The sequence below is a fragment of the Fundulus heteroclitus genome, chromosome 8 (assembly GCF_011125445.2).
Source record: "Fundulus heteroclitus isolate FHET01 chromosome 8, MU-UCD_Fhet_4.1, whole genome shotgun sequence".
NCBI lineage: Eukaryota > Metazoa > Chordata > Actinopteri > Cyprinodontiformes > Fundulidae > Fundulus > Fundulus heteroclitus.
Genome location: NC_046368.1, coordinates 33,515,369 through 33,538,643, shown reverse-complemented (window position 1 = coordinate 33,538,643; position 23,275 = coordinate 33,515,369). Strand labels below are relative to the sequence as shown.

Below are 23,275 nucleotides of genomic sequence, written 5' to 3'. Positions count from 1 at the left end.
TGTTCCATTATTGTTGCAAGCAAACACGTTTTGTAAACAGATATTTGAAAGGAAAAAAAATAACATTGTGTAAATGGAAATTTAAAAAAATGCAATCCAGAAATTAAACTTAGTAAACGTTCTTAATCAAAAAGAGGTTTTCAGAGTACCTTTGATGGTTTCTCAGATTTAATTTTTTCCAAAAAAAAAAAAAAATTTTCTTTCTTCTTTTTTTTCTATGAGTCCTGTCTAGCCGTGTAGAATTAAGAATGTTGTTTTTTTTTTTTTTTTTTTTTTTAGATTTTTTCAATTTGCGGGGCCTGACCCACCAGGGACCTGAGGCGCCCCGCACCTCAGGTCCCTGAGGCCCATGGCCAGATCCGCTCCGCCGTGTGTTTATATATATATATATATATAGAATGTTTTATATATAAAAATTTATATAATTTTTTAATGTTTTTATTTATAATGATTTCTTTTTAAAACGAAAGTGGGACTTAAAGCCATTGCATTACCAGGTTTGTTGAAAATCAAAAGCGGTACAATAGAGTGCAGTTCATGCAGAGCAAGTAGAGTGGTGTTGGTGGGGGGGGGGGGCAATAAAAATGCTGCTGACGTCCATGCAGACCAATAGAAATGTGTCTTTGCTCCTCACACCAGACAAAAAAGGGAGAAAAAGCCCGTCCCCAGAATTGAAGAGAATGTAATCTGTAAAACGCAATTTAAAAAGAATGCAATTCGTAAAACTTAATCTGAAAAAAGAGAAAGTTGAAAAAATTTAAATTGAAAATATAAAATCTGTAAAAACTATTTTTTAAATGAAATTTGAAAAAAATTAAACATGAAAAATGTTTTTTTATATATATTTTTGATAAAATAAAATTTGAGAAAACAGCAATGTTACTCTGAAAACATTTTTTTATTAAGAAGTTTTTCAAAGTTAAATTGCTGGATTGCATTTTTTTTTATTTCAGAACGTGTTTTTTTCTTTGAAATTCCATTTACAAAATGTGTTCTTTGCTTGCAACAATATTGAAACACTTCTATTTAAACAATGATACTGAGACCCCAACTCTGTCCTCATTTAAACTAATGTTTAAAATAACACAACATCAACACAATTAATGTGTCTCTGTCACATCTTGACGGCACTTGTTAGGCCAATCACACACCCTCAGACACACATACAGCATGTTTGCTGTGCTCTGAATGTAGGGATTTACTCAATGAGATGAAACGTAGTTCTTGCTACAGCATTTTATCACCACTGACATAGTTGCCTCTAATAAAACATGTTGTACTGGAAATTCAAACATGTAATGGCAGTTTACGATCCACACCTACACACACGCAGACTTGTGCATTTGCACAAATGCTCATACTCACATATAAACACAAAGTCAAACAAAGCCCTTAGCTGTATAGATAAACGTCGCTGTTGCTGTGTGTTTCCATGAAAGGCTAATCACATATTGAGGAGTTGTTCTGATGCTATGAAGCAAAATGAAATGAGATTGGCTGCTTTGAGTGTGAAAATAGAGAATGCACTGAATTAATACTCCCCACAAGTTTAATCCACATCAAAATGTTACTTCATAATCATAATCATAAAAAAGAGAACTTGTTCAGCATCCAAAGCAGGGGTCTGTTGATTAGACCCTGTTGAGCCACTTGGAAGCAGCCCAGAAGGGAAAAACCTCCCATAACGTTAAGGAGGGCCCTTACAGGTGGTAGCAGCCCCAATAAGAGTGAACCCCGAACAAACCTTTTTTTTTTTTTTTTTTTGCTTTTTTTTTTTTTTTAAGCCCCATCATCTTTAAATCAGCCCTCTGTACACTTATCTCTAAGAGGAATATCCAAGGTGGGAAAAAAATGGATCCTTCAGTTCTCAGGTGGGGATGTTCTTCTAAAAGCCCGGAGCCTCTCCTTGTAGTTTTCTCCTCTTATAGAATGGAAGGAGCCTTTCTGTTTCCCCCCCCCTCCTTTCTGCTCCAGGACAGCCTCTCAATCTGCTCCTTCAGAGAGTTTGGTGATCTAATGACTTTAACTTTGTAGCCTCTTTTAGCCAGGTCCTCGGTGGTTTCCTCTACGGTGTCATAGGTTTTAGACCCTTCTTTATATTTCACACACAGCCTCGCAGGGAAGAGCGTCTGAAACGGAACTCCGTTCTCCTTCAGGACACTCCGAGCCTCGGTGTATTCTCTGCGCTTCCTGAGGATGGCGGGTGGGTAATCATGATCCAGATTTATTTTTTTTCCACCCCAGACAAAACCTTTACGCCGCCAAGCCTCTCGAAGCAACCGCTCTTTAGTTTTGAAACTCTGAAATTTCACAACGATCGACCGTGGTGGCGCTCCCTCCGGTGGCTGCAGTCCCAGCGACCGATGCGCTTGCTCAATCTGCATGTCTGGCCCGCTGTCCTCCAGACCGAGCCCCGCTTTAAATAAAGTTTCTACAAATGCAGCCAGTCCTGCACAGTGGTGAAAAGCCAGTCCTTTTCACCACCCTCTGGGATGCCATGAATCCTGATATTCTCCCTCCTGGTTCGGCTATCCAGGTCTACCAGCTTGTCATCCAGGCTCATGTGTAGCTTTAGCAGCACTGCTACTACTTCCTCCGTGTTCGGAGCTCGCTCCTCTGTTTTCTCCAACCGCTCCTCTACTTCACTTATCCTTGCGTTTGCTTTTCGTATTTCCTCTTTTATGATTGAGAGTTGTTCCTTGGTTTCCTGGCGAAACCCTCTCAGTTCTTCATATAGAATTTCCAGGCTAGCCATTCCGTCCTATTAGCTTACAATGACGAAAAGTTAGCTGTACCCATTCGTGAAATTTATCGTCCTCCCTCTTCTAATGATGTTGCCGTTGGGGCTTCGTTATCGTCTTTGCCCCTCTAGGTGGCTATCTCTAGGCAAAATTACACAGCTGAAGGGGATAATTCAGTAATTTCTCCGGTCGTCTGGGGAGTCTCTCTACTGAGTAGCCATTTTAACAGTATTCCGGCCGGAAGTCCCATATTTAATTTCTATGAATTAAATATGTATATTACAATGTTTTACCTCTGATCAATGCTTTTCTCATTTATGGCCAAATCATAAACCAGGGTTAAAATGTGCCTTTATCAGCAAAGCAGAATTAGGCCAATGATACTATTACAACAACACCCAAAAGTAATAATGTAAAAGTAACACTCTAGCAAATGGAATATTGCTAAAGTGTTACTTTAGCAATATTCCACATGTGTATGTTGTGTAACAACTTTCGTAATTCCTAACAGAGCACTTGACCTGCGCTCTCAGACTGCAGGTCTGCTGGTGGTTCCTTAAGTCTCTAAAACAAGAATGGGAGGCCGATGATTTACCTATCAGGCTCCTGTCCTGTTGAAACAAATCTCACTTTTGGTCCGTTAGGCAGACACCCTGTCCACTTTTAAGACTAATTTTTAAACTTTCCTTTTTCCATCTATCTATCCATCGTCTTCCACCTATCTGGGGTCGGGTCGCTGGTATAGGCTTAGGCTACTGGAGGACATCAGGGCCTATATTTCTCACTCTACTGAGTTCTACTGTTCTCCAGTCTAATGTTCTCCAGTTTTGCTTGACTGTTGTCATTACAGCTTTTAACTTTTTGTTTTCTCTTTTCTTCATAGTAGGTACACCTGGTCTGGCGTTCTGTTAGCTGTGGCATCATCCAGGGAAGACAGATCACCCGGTATTACCATCTAATGTAGAACAGATTACTAGATCAATGTGTGCTTCTGTGCTTTTTTGTACGTCTTGTTGTGTCTCTGCTCTGTCTTCTGTAACCCCCAGTCTGTCAAGGCAGATGACGTTCATACTGAGCCCGGTTCTGCTGGAGGTGTTTCCTTCCCGTTAATGGGGACTTTTTTTCCCCCCCGCTGTCGCTTCATGCTTGCTCAGTATGAGGGATTGCTGCAAAGCCACAGACAATGCAGACGACTCTCCCTGTGCACACTTACTGTTTCTTTAAATCAGATTGCTTTGGGGTCATACTGGAAGAAATGTGTGGCTTCCGGGGAGAGGAGTCGTGATTTGGGGGACCGGTGGAGTGAAAGCTGTCCCGTCCTGTTCGTCCTAAAATAAAGTGTGCAGCAAAACCTCGGTCTGGTGCTTCGGTGTCATAACGGAACGATACATTATTAACACGAAAATGTATTTAGAAGAAATCTTCTTCTACGCCTCATTTTAAGATGAAAAATCTGCATTGTGCCGTATATGCGCATATGGCTTGTGGTCTCTGCTTCAATAATGCTCGCAAATATGCTCAATAGGTTGACATCAAGGAAACAGGTGAGACATCTAAGTTGAAAATTAGTCATTAAAGAGGAGAGGAAGAAAGTGAGAGAGAAATTGGAGGAAACAGAGGAGAGAATCGCAACGGATCCGGGAGAAGAAAACAAGCGAGAATCACAAGAATCAGAAAATGTCTCTTCCTCTCTCCTGACTTTACGTTGTTTACGTCAGCAAAGGAAACATTTAATTCGGGCCGAATGTTTTATTTACGAGATTAAATTGAGTGACTCGGTCTCTATGGATCGCACAGCACCTACAGACATCCAATATCCAATATCATTGGATATTGTAGAAGGCCTCATGATGAGGCCTGATGATGATCAATTACTGAAAGTTTGGTGCCTCTGTGAGTTTTTGTGTATGAAATATAACAGTTTTGTGTTTCATGGCGAGTAGGTGAACTTTGACCCCTGCTGATCCCCCTTCAAAATGCTCAAAAACTCACCGTTTTGATAAACTTTATTCAGCCATGCCTTATGATCAGACTGACCGAGTTTCAAGCTGCTCACTCAAAATTTCTAGGAGGAGTTCGATCAAATACCAATGCTGTAAACGTCAAAAATGAGGTCAAATTACAACCTTCAATCGAAAATGGCCAACTTCCAGTGATAATTGCACTATGACATTAATTGTAAATTCTGAGCCTCTTGTTGAGTTCTACAACTGCACCAAATTTCATGTCTCTGTAATTAAGTAAGTGAATAGCAAAGTGTCCTTTGAAAATTGCTAGGTGGCGCTGTTGAGGCATTTTTCTTTTGATTTTTGTGACGACCTAAAATATAACATTTTTAAAAAGTCTTCATGCATCCGACAAGTTTGGTGAGTTTTTGAATATGATAACGCCCCCAAAAAGGCCCCTCTTTGGGGTGGCAGAATAATAATAAGAAACAGTACAGAAACAATAGGCCCTCTCAGCGCTTAGCTGCGCTTAGCTGTGAGGGCCCACACTTCTTTAACAGCGCCTTTCTAGACACAAGGTCACTTTACAGACAATAAAAATACAAATACAGAGAACAGAAAAATATAAACAAACAGTTATGAAGAGGGACAAGAACAGTGTATTTACAGATAGACAAGCTGGAACAGGTGGGTTCAAAATCTGGTTTGAACAGGGGGAAAGAGTCAATTCTGCAGAGGTTAGGTGGGAGTGAGTTCCAGAGCTGGGAAGCAGAGCGGCTGAAGGCTCTGACCCACTCCTCCCTGCAGACAGCCAAAGCATGATGTTGCCACCACCATGCTTGACTGTGGGGATGGTGTTCTTTGGGTTGTACTCGGTGTTCTTTGCCCTCCAAACACGACGAGTTGAGTTGAGGCCAAAAAGTTCTATTTTGGTCTCATCTGACCACATCACCTTCTTCCTGGCCTCTTCTGAGTCGTCCAGGTGGTGAATGGCGAACTTCATGCAGGCCTGTACATGTTTCTTCTTGAGCAGGGGGACCTTGCATGCGCTGCAGGATTTCAATCCATGACGGCGTAGTGTGTTACCAACCGTTTCTTTTGTAACTGTGGTCCCAGCTGCCTTCAGTTGATTTATCAGTTCCCACCTTGTGGTTTTGGGATGATTCCTCACCGTTCGCATGATCAGGGACACCCCACGAGGCGAGATCTTGTGTGGAGGCCCAGACCGAGGGAGGTTGGCGGCGGTGTGGTGCTTCTTCCATTTCCTGATAACTGCGCCGACAGTTGATCTTTTCTCTCCAAGTTGCTTTCCGATTCTCTTGTAGCCCATCCCAGCCTTGTGCAGATCAACAATCTTGTCCCTGATGTCCGTAGAAAGCTCTTTGGTCTTGCCCATGGTGGTGATGTTGGATGCTGGTTGTTTGGGTGTAGACAGGTGTCTTTTATACAGGGAACGAGGTGAGGCAGGTGTATTTGATGTAGATAATTGGTTGGGATGTCTTAAAGACAGACTAACTGGCTTGTAGGAGCCAGAATACTTGCTGTTTGGTAGGGGGTCATACACTTGTTTTTCCATCAGATGGTTATCAATTTTTATAAATTCATATGATGTGAATTCCTGGAATTTTCTTTGCGATTTTGTCTCTCACTGTTAGAATGTACATATGATTAAAATTATAGGTTGTTGCATTCTTTGTAAGTGGGCAAACCTGCAAAATCAGCAAGAGTTTAAATACTTATTTCCCCCACTGTATATTCCAATTCCGCATGCTGAGCATGCATTTAGCAACACAGGAGAGGAAAACTCTCTTTTAAATGACAAAATCCTCCAGCGTAACCAGAACCTGGCTCAACAGCCATCTGCCACGATCGACTGGGGGCTTGAAAAGATAGACACACAAAAAGAACACAGAAGCACCGATCCAGGAGTTCCTTCAGTGTGAAACAAAAGTGACAAGAGTAATGGCAATACAAGCTACTTTAGTGGTCTCATCTGGGAGAGAAACAATGCTAAGCAGAGAACCTCCGAGGCGGTTTTCAAAAGATGGAAGAGAGCACATACAGTTAATTGCAATAACAGCTCTGCTCTCCTAGACAATAGTCATGTCTAGGAGAGAGACAGCGTTAAACAGAGTTCAGAACAGCGCTCTGGGAGATGTTTAAAGCTTGGGATATTGTTTCAGAACAATGCTTTGAACTTCTCCCCAACTTTCTCCCTGACTTGTCTGCAGTGTTCCTTTTTTGTTGTCTAATATTCTCTAAAAAACACTCAGTTCAGAAAAATAACAGCTGCAGTTAGACTTAGATTAAATTACACACATGTGATCTTTAGTTACTAATTTTCTAAAGGTTAAATTTTATTAAAGGTATAAGAGTAAAGTGTGCCATATTTTACAGTTATGCCTGTTCAAACTCTGTTATCTGGGTCATCGCAGCAGCAAACAAGTTTAAATTGGAGGCAACCAGACTTTAACTCAAACTGAGCGAAAGTCCATGTTAAGCTGTTTCGTATTTTACAGTTAAGTGCTACTTTGTGTGAGTTTATCACAGACATCCCAATAAAATACACAATGGTTTGTGGTTGCAAGGAGATGAAATATGAACACGTTGTATGGTTATGATTACCTTTGCAAAGACTTCACAACAGGAGAGCATGTGACAGGTGCTTGATAAACACAGATGCCATCTAGAATTCTGTTTAAACCATTCCTAGTTCTCCACCTCCCTCCCTTGTCTTTCACAGCCTGAACTCTTTTCCTCCATTCCCACTCTTCTCTAGTTTTCCCAATTGATTTCTGTGTTATATGCACCTCATTCCCCACTTTTGCTTCTGACCTTGTAATATCATGTCACTGTGGTGTTTAAATATATATCTATAATAGACACAGAAGCACAGAGTGTTTTAATGAAACATTGTGTGTGTGTGTGTGTGTGTGTGTGTGTGTGTGTGTGTGTGTGTGTGTGTGTGTGTGTGTGTGTGTGTGTGTGTGTGTGTGTGTGTGTGTCACAAAAACACCCCAGGGCACAGCTTTGTCTTCTCATCCTGTTGAGGCTGTGTGTGAGAAAGATAACGGGACAACCCAGGGCAAGCTAATTGGTCTACACTCCTGCCCGGAACACAAAATCTTTACTTCTTATATCTCCTGCTTTTTTAAAGCTGCTGCTGTAAGGTAGCCACACCGTGAATTTAAAGCAGAGACAAATAGCTGTGGGGGGGGGGGGGGTCTTAGAGGTGATATGTGAGGCTGAGAGGGTTAAATAGTGATGCTGATTCTAACATAAGCATCAGAACAGGCAGCTGTCTATCCAGCTTGTGTCAACACACAGTCTTGGCCCCTTTTCAGTACCGTATCTTTCGGACCATAAGGCACACCGGATTATAAGGGGCATTAAATATTCTTACTTGTGGTATATCAGTTCACCCCTTCACATACACAGCTCTCTCTCTCTGCGCGTCCTCTCTCTCTCTCTCTCTCTCTCTCTCTCTCTCTCTCTCTCTCTCTCTCTCTCTCTCTCTCTCTCTCTCTCTCTCTCTCTCTCTCTCTCTCTCTCTCTCTCTCTCTCTCTCTCTCTCTCTCTCTCTCTCTCTCTCTCTCACACACACACTGTCTACACTTTATGTGGCAAATTCATACAATTTCCACACTTTCTGTCAATGGGACGAAGCGGCGGAACGGATGGTAAAATGTGTGATTAGCTAGCTTAGCATCTAGAGCCATTTCTTTTCCAGCAGGCTCCCACCGCACACCTGTCAGTTAGAACAGAGAGGGACAGTGATGCTGCGCGTCCTTGTAAGCACCTGCCTGGATCAGCTCGGTGTATCAAGCTCGGGGTCACATGTAAAGCAATTTGATGTAAACCCTCCTTGCTGCCAAGTAGTTGTAAAAATTGAGCTGTGCACATACCTGTATGTGCAGACCTCCGCGGAGTGAAGTACGCCTGAGTATGTGGGGGCCTGTACATGAATGCACTTCTAGTTTCAACATTACAGTCAGGCAGTCTTGTCGACAGCTCAGAAGTCCGATCAGGTAGTGGCACAGTGTACCATAATGCTCTGAATATCCATTGTTAGGAGCGGCTTCATTGCTAACCAAAGTCGTACTTACACATTTAAACAGATTTTTGAGCGCATTGTACCACATAAAATCAGTCATTAAGCACAACGGTAATCATATATAAGGCACACCATCAATTTTTGAGAAAATTTAAGGATTTTAGGTGCGCATTATAGTTTGAAAATATGGTACTCTGAGTTATATGTGCTGCCACGAGGAGCATTTTAAGATGCAGCAGGATTTAAATGTTGAACAGGAGCTCCAGTGTGTTCATTGGTGCCTGGCTGATAGAAATATTATTTTTGTCAGCTCATCTGTAATTTATGATAGTTTTTCCCTCAAGTTTAATGCTACAGTATGTTTTCAAATGTTCTTTTCATGTGCAGCACTTTGAATCGCCTTGTTACTAAAATGTGCTAAACAAATAAACATGCCTTGCCCTACATTATAAACACTTCTCAGTTTTAATCTAGACTTCCAATCAGTTTCCTTAACTGTTATTTCCCAGAATTTTTTTCTGTCAATCAAGACTGTCCATAGACAGCCTGTGAAACATTTTTCTTACCAAATATAAGTACAACTAATTTGCCCATGTCATACTTGTAATAACAAGCAATGTGGAGGTGTAAAAAAAAAAGGGTCTGGTGAGTGTACACTCCAGATTGGTGGTCTTTAACCCTGGTTCTCTGTACCAGGTCATGCAATAATTTGATTTAGGGAGGGTGGAGCAGAGACAAATCTAAAACATGCAGGACTCTGGGTCTGGAACATGAAGATCAAAGTCCCCTGCTTTGGATTAGACCTGGGCATTTTACGACCTGTGAGCCACATCCAGCTTGATGTCTGTAGTAAAAGTGTAAATCCTGTTACTTTGTCATTAATGCACAAAATGCAATGATACTGCTTTTTTTTTTGTGCATACCAGTTGTGGCTTCTGGCACAGTTTCAACAAGAATTGCAGCTTTCAGAAACCCCACATCAAAGTCTCTCAACCACACTGCAGTCCTGCTTAAATAGATACAGAAAATACTACTGATGACATTTAGGGCATTTCACCTGAATAGTACATTTACGAATGAAGCAAAATAATTGGCTACTGTAGTTCTTTTACATACACAGCATGGTTATTTGGACAAGTAGCGTGTGAGTTCAAGAAATTTTACTGATTTGCATATGTAATTAGGGGCGAGGACAGGGTGGCCCTAGGAACATGTGCAGGTGCGGCCAATTCCACACGTACTGGGATTTATCAAGGCAGTGACGCACAGTTTCGTACATCTAAAAACAATTATGCGCTGCAAGTTTCAGGATTTCACCCTACCATCAACGTTTAGTATGAGAGCTGCGCACTCTTTCCTACGTGAGGCCACAGAGATTAAAGAGTTTTGTGAAAACGGACATCCCAGAGCTCTAAGATGAAAACAACGGGTGCAGTAATTGCTTTTTTCCTTAAAGTTAATGTGATGCTGGTCTTTGAAAACAAATTAATACAGTTATGCCATTTTATAAATGCCGCAAAAGTCCACATATTTTAAGTTGTTCTTACAAGTGTTAAACAGTGCAATAATTTTGTTTTCCACCCTTGCTTGATGTACTTTTCGACTGATAGTTTGACATGTTTGCCTTACTGTTGGCTATTAATGTAAGTTGATGCTGCTATTTTACATTAAGTTCTGATGGTCAAACATGGCAATGACTCATAATTCTAGATTCTAGTTTCCTATACATACATACATATATATATATATATATATATATATATATATATACATATATATATATATATATATATATATATATATATATGAAAACATTATAAATTTTTCTTTCGTGGAAGCTTAATTGCCCACCTCTCCTCTAGATGGTTTTATTTTTAGAACTTAAAGCTTAAAAGCCTTTGCAGTATTACATTTCTGCATGTTTTCAAAAGACTGACAAACTGTACAGGGTTATGTGATTTCCTCTTGCTCGGACATACTTTTGGAGCTTATCACATGCTGTTGCAGGACTGCTAGTCTGCCTCCTGCAGAGTGAGCAGTCTGTTAGCTCAGCCTAGCCTTCTTTGGAGATAGTGCAGTGTTTACAGAGACAAACAAGACAGCCACCGAGAGGGGAATGTTTTGTTGGTTACTATGTTAACAGCTTAGGACAGCTGAAATAGATATGACTGAGTAACAACCTTTCACAGCAGTGAGGCTTTGTTGCCAACACATACAAATTGTGTACGTTGAAATTAGGGCTTTAAGATATCAACAAAATAAGTAATTGCAATACTATTGCAGAAATTGTGACGTTAACCTCAATTACAGTTAAGGTAAAAAAAAAAAAGAAATGTTTCTATCTTTAACACTGCATAACATCACTGCCTCTTTTTGTGACCTTTAGTCCCTCACCACTAAAAATGCCGATCACTATTTAGCAGCTCTCGGAGTGGTGGCCTAGTGGTTACAGCGCAGAGCTTTGGTCCCAGAGGTTCAGAGTTCAACTCCCACAAGCTGCCATTTTGGGTCCCTGAGCAAGAACCTTAACCCCCGATTGCTCCCCAGGCGGTGCGTATTGGCAGCCCACTGCTCCCCAAGGGGATGGGTTAAGATGCAGAAGTGAATTTCTCCATTGTGAGATCAATAAAGTTCAATTAATTAATTATTTAACCTTGCTAACATGATTAGCAAGGTCATTTTTCATAACTAAAAACATCAGTGTCCGTGTGTTTTCCCAAAAGCAGTGTTCTCCAAGTTTTCCAAAATTGGTAAACTGAAAGCAAGGGCGACAAAAAATATTTAATTTTTTTAAATCAAATATCATTTAATCAAGTTTTTATTGTTTTTGTTATTATATTGCTCCATGTAAAGATTTGTTGTTGTGTACCTCCATACAGGATGTAAAAACATATCTTGGAGATGTCAATATCAATCTTTTTAGAAGTGAAACTCCTGCTCCAACAGATGCTTTTCTAAACTGGTTACATGCTCATTATTTCTGTCCTACTATTAGTAAACCAACTAGAGTAACAAACAATCAATAATAGCTTTTGTAATTCTTATAATCTGACAACGCAATTGGGTATTTTACTTGCAGATATTTTGGATAATTTTCACTTTCAGATTGTCTCATCAAATGGATAAACAGAAACAAACAAGACTATCGCTACGTTTAGAAACTTCAGTCCAAGTAACATATCATGATTACATTTTTTTTAAATAACATTGCTTTTGAAAGGGTAAATTGTGCAATTGATGCAAATTCAGCTTTTCAAGCATTTATGAATGATTTTAATGTAATTTTCTTAAAATCTTTTCCTCTGATCTCTTTCTTCTGATAAGTACAGAAAATATAAAAATCCTTGGTTCTCTGCTGGGTTGAAGAAGTCCTCTAACTATATTGTAAGTACATTAAATCACCTTAAATTTAGCTACTTATAAATTATATAAAAAGCAATACACTCATTTCCTTAGGGCAGCCAAGAAAAGGTTTTTAGTGTAAAGCTCACAAAATGTAACAATAATATCAAGGCTACATGGAAAATCAGTTACTTCACAGGAATAAAAGCTCTACAAAACTGCTCTCAATTTTCACAGATGGAAATTCTTCTTTTACTGATTCTCTCGCTATAGCTTCAAAATGTAATGATTTTTCTGCATTATTGGATAATTTTATGCTAATAAAATAGAGGGAACAAATAATAACCCTCTGAAAAGTTGTGCCCAAATCTGCTTTTGAGTAATTCAATTCACTTAATATTACAGAAATGAATTAATATGTTGGTCAAAATGAAATGATACATATTTACACAAATCTAAAAAAAACAAAGAACAAAAAAAATGCAAGAGGCTGTATTCTTAGAGTAAATTTATTACATAAGAAATATAAATACTGTACAGTTATTAAAAATAGCTCACTAAACAGCAGCAGCTCAGTCTTATTAATCTGTAAATGATCCATTGGACTTTTAATTTGTGCTTTAGATCATGAACTATTTAATTCCCTAGAATACTTTGTCTTTTATCTTGAGATAGGCTTAAAAAGATATACATGATTAAAACACAATTCCAGTTGAGATTACAGAAAACATGAGTTATAAACATATTTAAAGTGATATAACTGAATTAAAATGTTATTCCACACTATAATTACTGGCAAATAAAAACTAAACTAGTACCTTCCTACCAGGGCCTTTTCTTATGTAGATATCCCAGTAATATGAATTTACCCTGATAAGTGCAGTGAAAATACAGATGACTATTAATGGCTCAATGAAAGTACCCTGAATTCTTGATAAGGTTTCTGATCTGGCCCTAATGTGGAGTCTTTGTCCTCCACTAAACTAACTTCCACACTGAGGAGTGTTTTGTGTAGTGTGAGCTGGAAGCTCTTGGGATTAGTCTTCACTCATTAAAAATGTTGCTTGATGAAGCAGATAAGATAAAATACTATTATTTTCTGCACAATGCATTTGAGCCTTCTAAAATCTAAAAAAAATTTGTTCACATGTAGACAAGTGATATGTTATGTAATGCAATACTGAGTGTCAAACTTACAAGAAGGACCTGCTTAATTAATACAATTGTAAATGAGCCAAAAACAAATAAACTCATATGTACCATGGTCAGTCGGATAGCCAGACATGGACCTTCACAGCTGGAAGCTGCTGCTGTGAAGTCTATGTCCTGCAGTCACTAAGGGAGGCCTTGGCTTACAACAGTGCAGAGCTGCACAGTGCATTAAGCTAAGTGCCTCCAGCAGTTAAGGCCTGCTTCATTTCACAGAATCAATAAGCTTAGATGTGAGAAGATCCTAGCTGTCTTTAAGAAACTAAACATGCTCATTTAACCCAGTGCATTATGCCAGCACACACTAAAGGGGATGCAGAAATTATTCATGAGAAGAACACGTAAAGAGCTCGGCAGGAGAAGCTTCCTGTGCATCTCTAAACACTTTGTCAAATTATTTGCCTAACAAGTGCCTCACAAATCTTAGTGGTGATGAGGTACCGTTATTTAGATTCCGGAGCAGAAGGTGTTCAGTCCTGGAGCATGTTCTCTGATGGCATTGTCCCACTTGAAAGCTCACTCTGTTTTGATACAAGGAATGAGAATGTTCTGAGGGGATGAAGCATTCAGCTCTGTTTATGTTTCAAGAACGAAAAAAAAAAATACAGAATTAGAATCATATAAACTGAATAACAAAATCTCTAAAGAATTAGAAAGATCAATAGAAAAAGGTTCAGGTGTAGTTCAGATGTAGGCTGAATTCCTAAAGCAGTTTAGTCATGACTAAAAATTTGGTAAGAAGCAAATGTTGTGATTAGTGAATTGAAATTTATTTGATTTATTCATTTACGCCCTCACACCCATCCACTGCTCATGGTGAGAAAGCTTGGCACTGGTGTAAACGCAATTCTGTAGGGCACTCCTCAGCAGTAAATGATAAAGGGACATTCTGTCCACTATTTGAAGTGTGGATGAACTTCTCACTTCGAAAGTTTTTGATGATCCAGGAAACTATTCTTCTTGACCTTGGGGATTCTGTTGGACTGTTTAACACCTCCACGTGTGCTCAGACTGTGCAGAACTAAAGTTTGCAGATTTTATTTTGTTCTCATCTGTGCTTCCATCATGCTGTAACCTTTAGCATTTTGAGTGATGTAATTTGTGTCCAATGTGAGCATCTGCCACCATGAAACGGATAACTGTCTGAATATTAAATTAGCATGGAAATTACCATGCAAGTTGATAACACTTGGAATATATTAGTCAACAATTATTAACACTGGTATTGTGGTGTTGACATATTTACAGTATATTGTTCTGCCTCATTTGAACCTGTGGATAGATCTGGGCCCCTTTTCACAAAGTGAGGTTAGTAGAAATCCAGAGAAAGTTCTGGGGTAAATTCCAGCATACCCTGCCTTATCCATTTTAGAAAGCAAGGAAGATGTTACCTTAAGTCAAACTGTGACAACAAATTACTCCGTCCAAACAACCCTGGGTTTTTTCTAATTTTAAGGAACGTTTTAGCTGAGATCTGCAAGGAAGTGTCAGGGAAGGCGTTTCCTTTCTAGAGGAACCTGTAGATGCTGGAGAGCAAATATTCTGCATAAAGCTCTGTTGGGAAAGGCTGTTCTGGTGTTGAGTAAATCATTTTGAGATTAATGTATGTTTTTTTCGGCGCTGTCAATAATTTATCTGAATATTCTCAGCCCACACATCGTTCTTTTAACACCCCAAGGGGACACTCTTAGTTCTAAAAAATATTTGTGCTGCACTTCGTTTTTATGGCAACAGTTGATTCTTATATATCGCAGATGATGCAGAAAATCTTTCAGAAGCAACTGCATGTTGTGCTGTCAGGAATGTAACTGTTCTCCAGTTACAGACCCACAATACTAATAAAATAACTATACTCAATTGAAGATATCATTAAAAGCAATAATTTATTCTGTATCAAATTTTGAGACTTCAAGGCACATTTTCTATTTATATATTTTAGGTTTTCCAGGGATAATTGGCTGCAGAGATGGCACTCACATTTCTATCACTGGTCCTTCACTAAATGAAAGTTATGTGAATAACAACTTTTATAGCAATAAAAGCAGTTAATTGTCAATACTTTCATGCAGTGAAGATAATCTGAGATGGAGCCTACGTAATCAATGTGGAAGCCAAGTTGTCTGGCCCTACACACACACACACACACATGGATACATACATAGATACATATATATATATATATATATATATATATAGGCCTCACTTGTCATCATGGAAAAAAAGAAAATATATAATAATGATAACAATATAAATTGTGATTCACTCAGTTATTTGTAATAAAAAGTAAAATTTTCATCTAATTTAACAAATTTTGATCATATTTTGTTCAAAATCGCTATTTTCCATGTCAATCCTTGTTGGCGCTTGATAGCAAAGCCGATGAGGCCGCAGCAAGCTTGGCCTCCCTTAGGATTGTGTAATCCCATGTTAACTGCACTGGCTTATATTTATATATATATATATATATATATATATATATATATATATATATATATATATATATATATATATATATATATATATATATATACACTGCTCTCTCACCCATCCATCATCCTCCTGAGCAGGGTTTGTGGCTCTAGAGTTCTCAAGCTTGGGTCCTCTACCAGAGGCCTGTGTTAGGAACGGAACAGATGGACCCAGTGTTCAAACCAGACAAACAGTAGATAGCGAAAAACAGTTTATTTTAACTGAAGTGGGACAAGCAGCGCCAACGTCAGCGGCAGAAAACTCTGAGGACAGAGACAGCAGGTTAGTGACCACGTCTATCTGGAGGTGATTTATCACAAATGAGATGGTCACTAACCTCTGCTCAATATCCAGAGCCAGGTAGTTAGAAATCTGAAGAGGCGCCGGAGGAAGATCCAAGACAGGGTCAGGTCACAGGTCCAGGTACGGTACACGATCAGGCAAACAGAGTGTATGAGGACAGGCAGGTTCGGAGGTCAGGTCAGGTAGGAGTCAGGCAAACGAATCCGGCAATCAGGTAAGAGGGGTCAGGCAGGCTCAGAGGTCAATAGGCAGAACTAGTCGAGATCAGGAAATCAGAATCAGAAAGTATGCTGGAAAATAACTAACCTAAGGCTTGAAATAATCTGGCACTGCTGTCTGGTCTGTTAGGTGAATATATACTGTCATATGCAGGTGGAACAGGTGAGCTGTAATGAGAACAGGGTGGGGTTAAACAGGTGTGTGAAATAAGTGATCAGACCAGACAACAGTGGCGAGATCCTGACAGCCTGGGAGCTTTAGGGGTCTTCTTTTTTTCTATAGCTGTTTTATTTGTTTTTTGTTTCTTAAAGTACAGAATACATACAAAATCAGAGTTACATGCAGTATAATGAAATGTCCTATACAACACAGAACAAGTACAGGAGATAACCTTGGTGATGTGAACAACCAGAGATTTAAGGTGGGGACCCTCTCTTCTGCTACTCGTATCATATTCTCTGATGGGAGAAGGACCAAAGCACAGATGTGGAATAGGCAGTAGAAATTATTTAATAAAAATAATATATGATCCATCCTCCTGCCCTGGTAATTCTCTATTGTTGTGACCAGCTGTGGTTATGTTGCCCTCAGTGCTAAGATCATGACAGCCTTGGAGCCGATAGCCGAGGACGTTAATGCCATGTTTCCTAAGTATTCCAGTGCTCTGGTGTTTATATTGAAGGGCACCAATACAGAGTGGTATACAATTACAAAATAGAGAGATATTAGACAAGATTTATTTTTTTAACAAATAAAAATCAGAAAAGGGCATTGAGGTGTGGACTTTGACTGGGCCATTCTAATATGTTTCATTTTAAACCATCCCATTGCTTTATGTTTAGAGTCGTTGTCCTGCTGGAAGGAGAACCTCTGCCCCACTCTCAAGTCTTCCAAGATTGCCCTAAGAAGCAACACAGACAGATGAAAACAAGATTGTCCTGTTTCCATCCATCTTCCCTGTCCCTGCTAAGGAGAAACACCTAATGAGCATGATGCTGCCACCACCATATTTGACAGTGGGGATGGAGCATTCAGAGTGATGTGCAGTGTTAATTCTCAGCCACACATTTGGGCCAAAAAGTTCAATTTTAGTATTGTCTGACCAAGGCACCTTCTTCCACATGTTTGCTGTGTCCCCAACATGGCTTCTGGCAAACTGCTAACAGGACTTCTTATGGTTTTCTTTTAACAATGGTTTTCTTCTTGCCACTCTTTCATAACAACCACATTTATGCAGTTCATGAGTAATAGGTGTCCTGTGGACAGATTCCCCCACCTGAGCTGTGGATCTCTGCAGTTCATCCAGAGTCACCATGGTCTTCTTGGTTGCATCTCTGATCAGTGCTCTCCTTGTTCGGCCTGTGAGTTTTGGTGGACGGCCTTGTCTTGGTAGGTTTACAATACTGCCATACGTTTTCAATTTCCAGATCATGGATTAAATAGTGCTCCGTGAGATGTTCATAGCTTGAGAAATATTTTTATAGTCTAACCCTGCATTAAACGTCTCCACAATTTTATTCCTGACACATCTGGTGTGTTCCTTGGACTTCATGATGCTGTTTGCTCCCCGATATTCTCTTAAGCAACCTCTAAGGCCATCACAGAGAAGCTGTATTTGTACTGAGATTAAATTAGACACAGGTGGACTCTATTTAGTCACTATTATTCTTTAGGCAAATTCTAAAGTAATTGGTTCCACTCAGAGAAAAGGGGGCTGAATACATTTCCACATGGTGCTTTTCAGTTTTTCATTTGTAAACACAAGAAATCATGTATAATTTTCTTTCTACTTCACAATTGTATACCACTTTGTGTTGGTCTTTCACATAAAATCTCAATAAAATATATGTATGTCTATGGTTTTAATGTAACAATATATGGAAAAGTTCAAGGAATATGAATACTTTTGAAAGCTACTGTAACTTAAAAATCTGTGAGGTTGTCAGGTAGAATCCAAGCAGCCCTCTACTGTATATGAAACTCAGTGAATCCAATTACAACTAAAATATGTTATTTTAAAACTCTGTAAGAGTTTATTTTTCAGCTGCTTTTCTTCAGTCTACCATACTCAACTACAGCAGTGTAGTTGTGCTCCCCTGGCACTGCTCTAACCACTAGGCCACCACTCCCCACCTTTTTTGGACGTCAGAGGGATACGCTATCTTTCAAAGGCATTCGGCATAGTGGATCATAGCATCATGTTGGGGTATTATATAAGGCTATTCCAGTAAAGGCTTTAGTTGGTTCTGAAGGCAAAAGGGTTTCAAACTTGGACGCAAGTTGTTGCCACTGTGCTCCCCAGGCGCTGCACAGTGGCAGCCCACTGCTCCCCAAGGGGATGAGTTAAGATGCAGAAGTGAATTTCTCCATTGTGAGCTCAATAAAGTTCAATTATTATTATTATGTAAACAAAATACAGTGCAATGCACCCTAATGAATATCGTAAATATGCCAGATTCAATAATCTGTTTCACTTCCATCTATACTCCTTAGCAGGTTGATGGGAAACACTTAGTCAAAGAATGAAAAACATGATACATTTACCAACATTTGATGTAACAAAAATTACTGGAATAAGACAAAAGATGCTGGGCAAAAGAGATTAACAAATAAAAAGATGTTAAAACTATTCCAGTGGTGTCTCTGGTATAGGTAGGGCACAAATACTCAATACCTGTTAGCAGCAACTAATTTTTTTTGTGTTGAATACAACCTTACTTTGATCAATGGTAAATTAAACAGATAAAATAGCATAAACCAACACACTAGAAAATCTATTTTGTGTAAGCTAAATGTAATTTAATTTTTATACATAAAATTACGAATAAAGTTTATTGAACTGAAAAGATTCACAATAATCCTTCAATGAGCCAACAAGGCCAACCAACACTAGATTGTCGCACACTTTCTAGCAGGACGTAAACGTAACGAGTGCATTTGAAGTATTTTGATTGGATGATCCGAGCTTGGGGCCAGATGATTTATGCCCCACGGCTGTCTACTGAGAGCGTGTTGGGCATGTGCAACAACTTGCGTCCAAGTTTGAAACCCTTTTGCCTTCAGAACCAACTAAAGCCTTTCTGGAATAGCCTTATATAATACGCTGACATGATTCTCTGATCCACTATGCCAAATGCCTTTGAAAGATAGCGTATCCCTCTGACGTCCAAAAAAAAAAAAGAGTGTTCAGGTCACTGCATGAACCACATCCTGACCAAACACACACAGATGAAGCTGCGTCAGGAGGAAACGTCTTACTTTTCTCCCCTGTGGATAGATTATCTGCTCTACTCTCCTTTCTGCTGCCATCAACTCTCCTTTGCTTTCTGCTTTCTCAAGCTCTTGTCTCACATTTCCTCTCCTCTTTCCCTACTCTGCCCCCTCCTTTTGTTCCATATTGCCTTTGTTCGTTTTATCTTTTTCTCCCCAACTCATTTCCACCTCTCTTCCTGTTCCTTTTTGCTTCCTCTCATTTTATCATCCTGTCTAGTCTCTTCTTGTCACCTTTCATCTTGTCCTCTCCTTGTCCCCTTCTTTCCTATGTCTTTCCTTGTTAACCCGTTTTTCTTCTAAGTAGAAAACGCATCTACTACTTAAGTGATCATATCAGCTACAGATGATGATCAAACAGATGCAATAAAATTTAGATTTCAGTGTCAGATTGACAGAGTTTTTCAAGACAATTATATTATGTTGATCTTAAGAATGATCCAAAAACCAAGTAGAAACTTTAGATAAACAGTTTAACCAATTAACTAAGGGCCTAATTCCACATCAATTAGCAAAAATGCTTAATTTAAAATATATCAAATCTTAATGAGACAGCACAGGTCAAATAAAGACACCAGTTATGAGAACATTTCACTTGAACAGCTAGATTACAGTTCTAAACATTTAAATCAAGTAATAAGAATAATACAAACTTTAATCAGTTTCTGGTGGACACCTCATTGCCTCAGAGAAAATGGAGCAGGCTACACAGAACAAACATCAAGTGAGCCGCAAAGGTGAAGAAAACAGTTTCAATTGTAAAACTGATGTTACTCGTTACATTGACAATGAGGCCAAGAGGTTCTGTGTTTTAAAAGCATAAATTTTCCTCAACCTCACCTGAGCTGCTAGTCCTTATTTAAAAACAATGATACAGCTGCAGGAAACTTCACATGCAGATTCTCTGTCCTCTGAAATAATATGAAAACTTTCTGGGTCGGCTGAAACTTTACTGTTTCAAGATCCTAAAAATGTCCCAGCAAGACAACTGGAGATGAAGATCAGATCAGATCACTTTAGAAAATAATGAACGGTGTTCCTGTGTGCCACAGAGTCATAACAATAGTTTTGAACTGTGTGCTCATCACAGCAGATCATCTCCAGCCATCTCTCCCTATCCCTAAAATACTCTTTTGACATATTAACACTGAATATCCGCTCTCCTTTCAACCAAAACCTCCTCCCTAGCAGCTTTACACTCAACACCGTTCATCATACCCACAATCCCTAATCTGGACATATACCCATCTCAGCCTTACCTCTTTAAATATGTCTCCACACTGTTCAACCTGAGGTGTTCGATCTGAGTTATTCATTTCTCTTCTATAGTGGTTGACTCAGTCACTACCACGTGTGAGGCTTGCCATCTGTTTAAATTGTTAGTTTTTGAGCAGTTCTCTTTGTTTTTTTATCGAGAATGTGTCACTGCCACTTATGTATGATAACCAGGCCCTTATTTTATTTTATTTTTTTAATTATTATTTTATAGTTGCAAAGTTGTCGTTCCATGATTTGAAGGCATCTTTGAATGGACATTTAGAGCCTTATCTGGCAGCGATACCTTCATTTTTACGCCGTCCTCTTGGAATGGTTACCTGTTGCAACAGGATAGGAGGAGATGCGGCAGGAGAGGTGGACTGCTCTTGAGGCTTTGAGGGCAACTTGCTTTATCTTCATTTCAGCTATTGCAAAGGATTTGCCTTTCTGATCTGTATCATCCCTTTAAATTTTGCTACCACTGGCTTTGCCCCACAAATATGGAGATTGGTGGCACATTCCCTAAAATTACATGATACAAAAATTAGATAAGAGCGAACTAAAACTAAAATAATTTACATAGATATTTATAGGTCTGTTACCTGTTCACTTGTCTCACTCTTCAATCTGATATAATAAAGCTCAGTTCCTCTTCAGAGTTCCCTGTTATGCCTTTGAGAAACTGTGTCACTTTATGCAAAGCCACACTGATTAGCATTAGCTGCATTGCTTCTTACCTGGCTCTGGATGGAGATCACCCACCTGCAATAGGGGGTTTTCACTGACGTCACTGGCCAACTTCCGGTCCGCCATATTGGGTGGTTCACTTCCTTATCTCTAGTTGTCGTACACGTATTATCGTATCGCGAATGGATAAGTACGCCAGCGGGCTAGAGCGACCAGATAAGGACGTATATCTGAGGAAATGTTCCGTGATCGACCATATGGACCCGTATGCCCTCCACGGTGCCTTGTTTAGCCGTAATCCAGATGCATTACCTGGTGTTTGGTGAAAACCCTCTGCACACTCTTGAGGAAATGAGAGCTTACAAGGGTCTAGAGGCTCACAACCAGTTCACATCTGGTTATGTACATCAAGGAAATTGCCATCATACGTGGACGGGTGAGTTTTAATAAGATGGTAAAAATGTAAACAATCCGACGCAAATGTGTCGCATGCTTCTGCGGTGGCTGACGGCCGGCGGCCGGCGGTGCGCGAAGGCGCTTGGCTGCAGGGCCGATCGACGCCGCTCGCGGCTTTAATTATTTAAGCAGAACAATGACCAGTGCAAAATTAAGTTGTATTTACCGTATTGGCGCCGGTAGGAGCTGCAGATCATAAAGCCAGCAAACAGTGGGAACACAGTAACTCGTTCAAAGGTAAGCTGTGCTCAGACGGGCTCTGGCACATGCTAACCGTTAGCGCTAACAACCACTCACGCATGTAATGTACTTTTAACTAGCTGCTATGTGTTTCAAAGGTTTAGAACACACTCTCATTGACATCGGGATACTGTGGAAAGTTATGTTCGGTCGACTTACAGCCGCGATCCAAGCGAGCCGACGACTCTTTGTTATCACTAACAGTTGTTCTCCGTGGTTGCGCCTCCAGGCAGGAAAGCGGTGGAAAATTAATCTGTTTCTATGTTTTTCCCATGGCGATCATGTGTTGCGCTGTTACAGCCCACAATACAGCAACGGTTTACCATGGTTGAAATCAAGTTAAGGTGAAATTAATCAAATTAAAACACGGCTGAGAGAGGGAGTACAGTACGCGGTAGTAATAGGCAGTAGAGGCGGCGGAGGCAGTAAACATGGCAGCCGCGGAAAGTAATAAGTCATGACGCCCAAGCCCTATTATTAATATATTCTTCTTACATGTTTTAAATACTTAACAGTTAATTACCTGTGACAAAGTGAGCACCGCAGACTCTGGCGTATTCCAGCTTAACACCGTCCAAATCGGACCTGGATATCCGTGTCAGCCATAGGTGACTGCGTTGTTCAGATAGCTGTTTTGTTTTTTCACATTGATTCACTATTACGGCTAGTAGGCGATAGAAAGAGCGTTGATCTCCACCTCCACGGGCCGTGCAACCAACCATTAAACACGTTTTCCCCATTGTTCGCTTCCAATACTGCCTAAGGCGTCATACAATGCAGGTCAACGGTGCGAAACGACTGCCACCCAATATGGCGTACGCGCTGAGTAGTCACGTGAGCGTGACGTCAGCTGAAAACCCCCTATTCTGCACCTGAGCACCAGACCTGTGAAGACTGGATATTCTAAGCAGCTAAACAACTTCAAAACTCTTAATGGCTAAACCGTTTCTGAGTTGGGATGGGGGAGGTCTGGGCCCCGATTAAAAAATATATAATAATTTAATTTTACATATAACTATGGATATAAAGGTTTTAGTAAATCAAACTTTAACACTCAGAGTCCCAAAGTGCAGACTTTAGTC

General features: G+C 39.8%; 1 protein-coding gene across 1 annotated transcript in view; it reads right to left on the bottom strand.

The window, feature by feature from the left end:
- Positions 1–23,275, bottom strand: part of LOC105918810 (GDNF family receptor alpha-2) — a 476,342-nt gene that overhangs the window by 219,199 nt on the left and 233,868 nt on the right. The window lies entirely within an intron of this gene.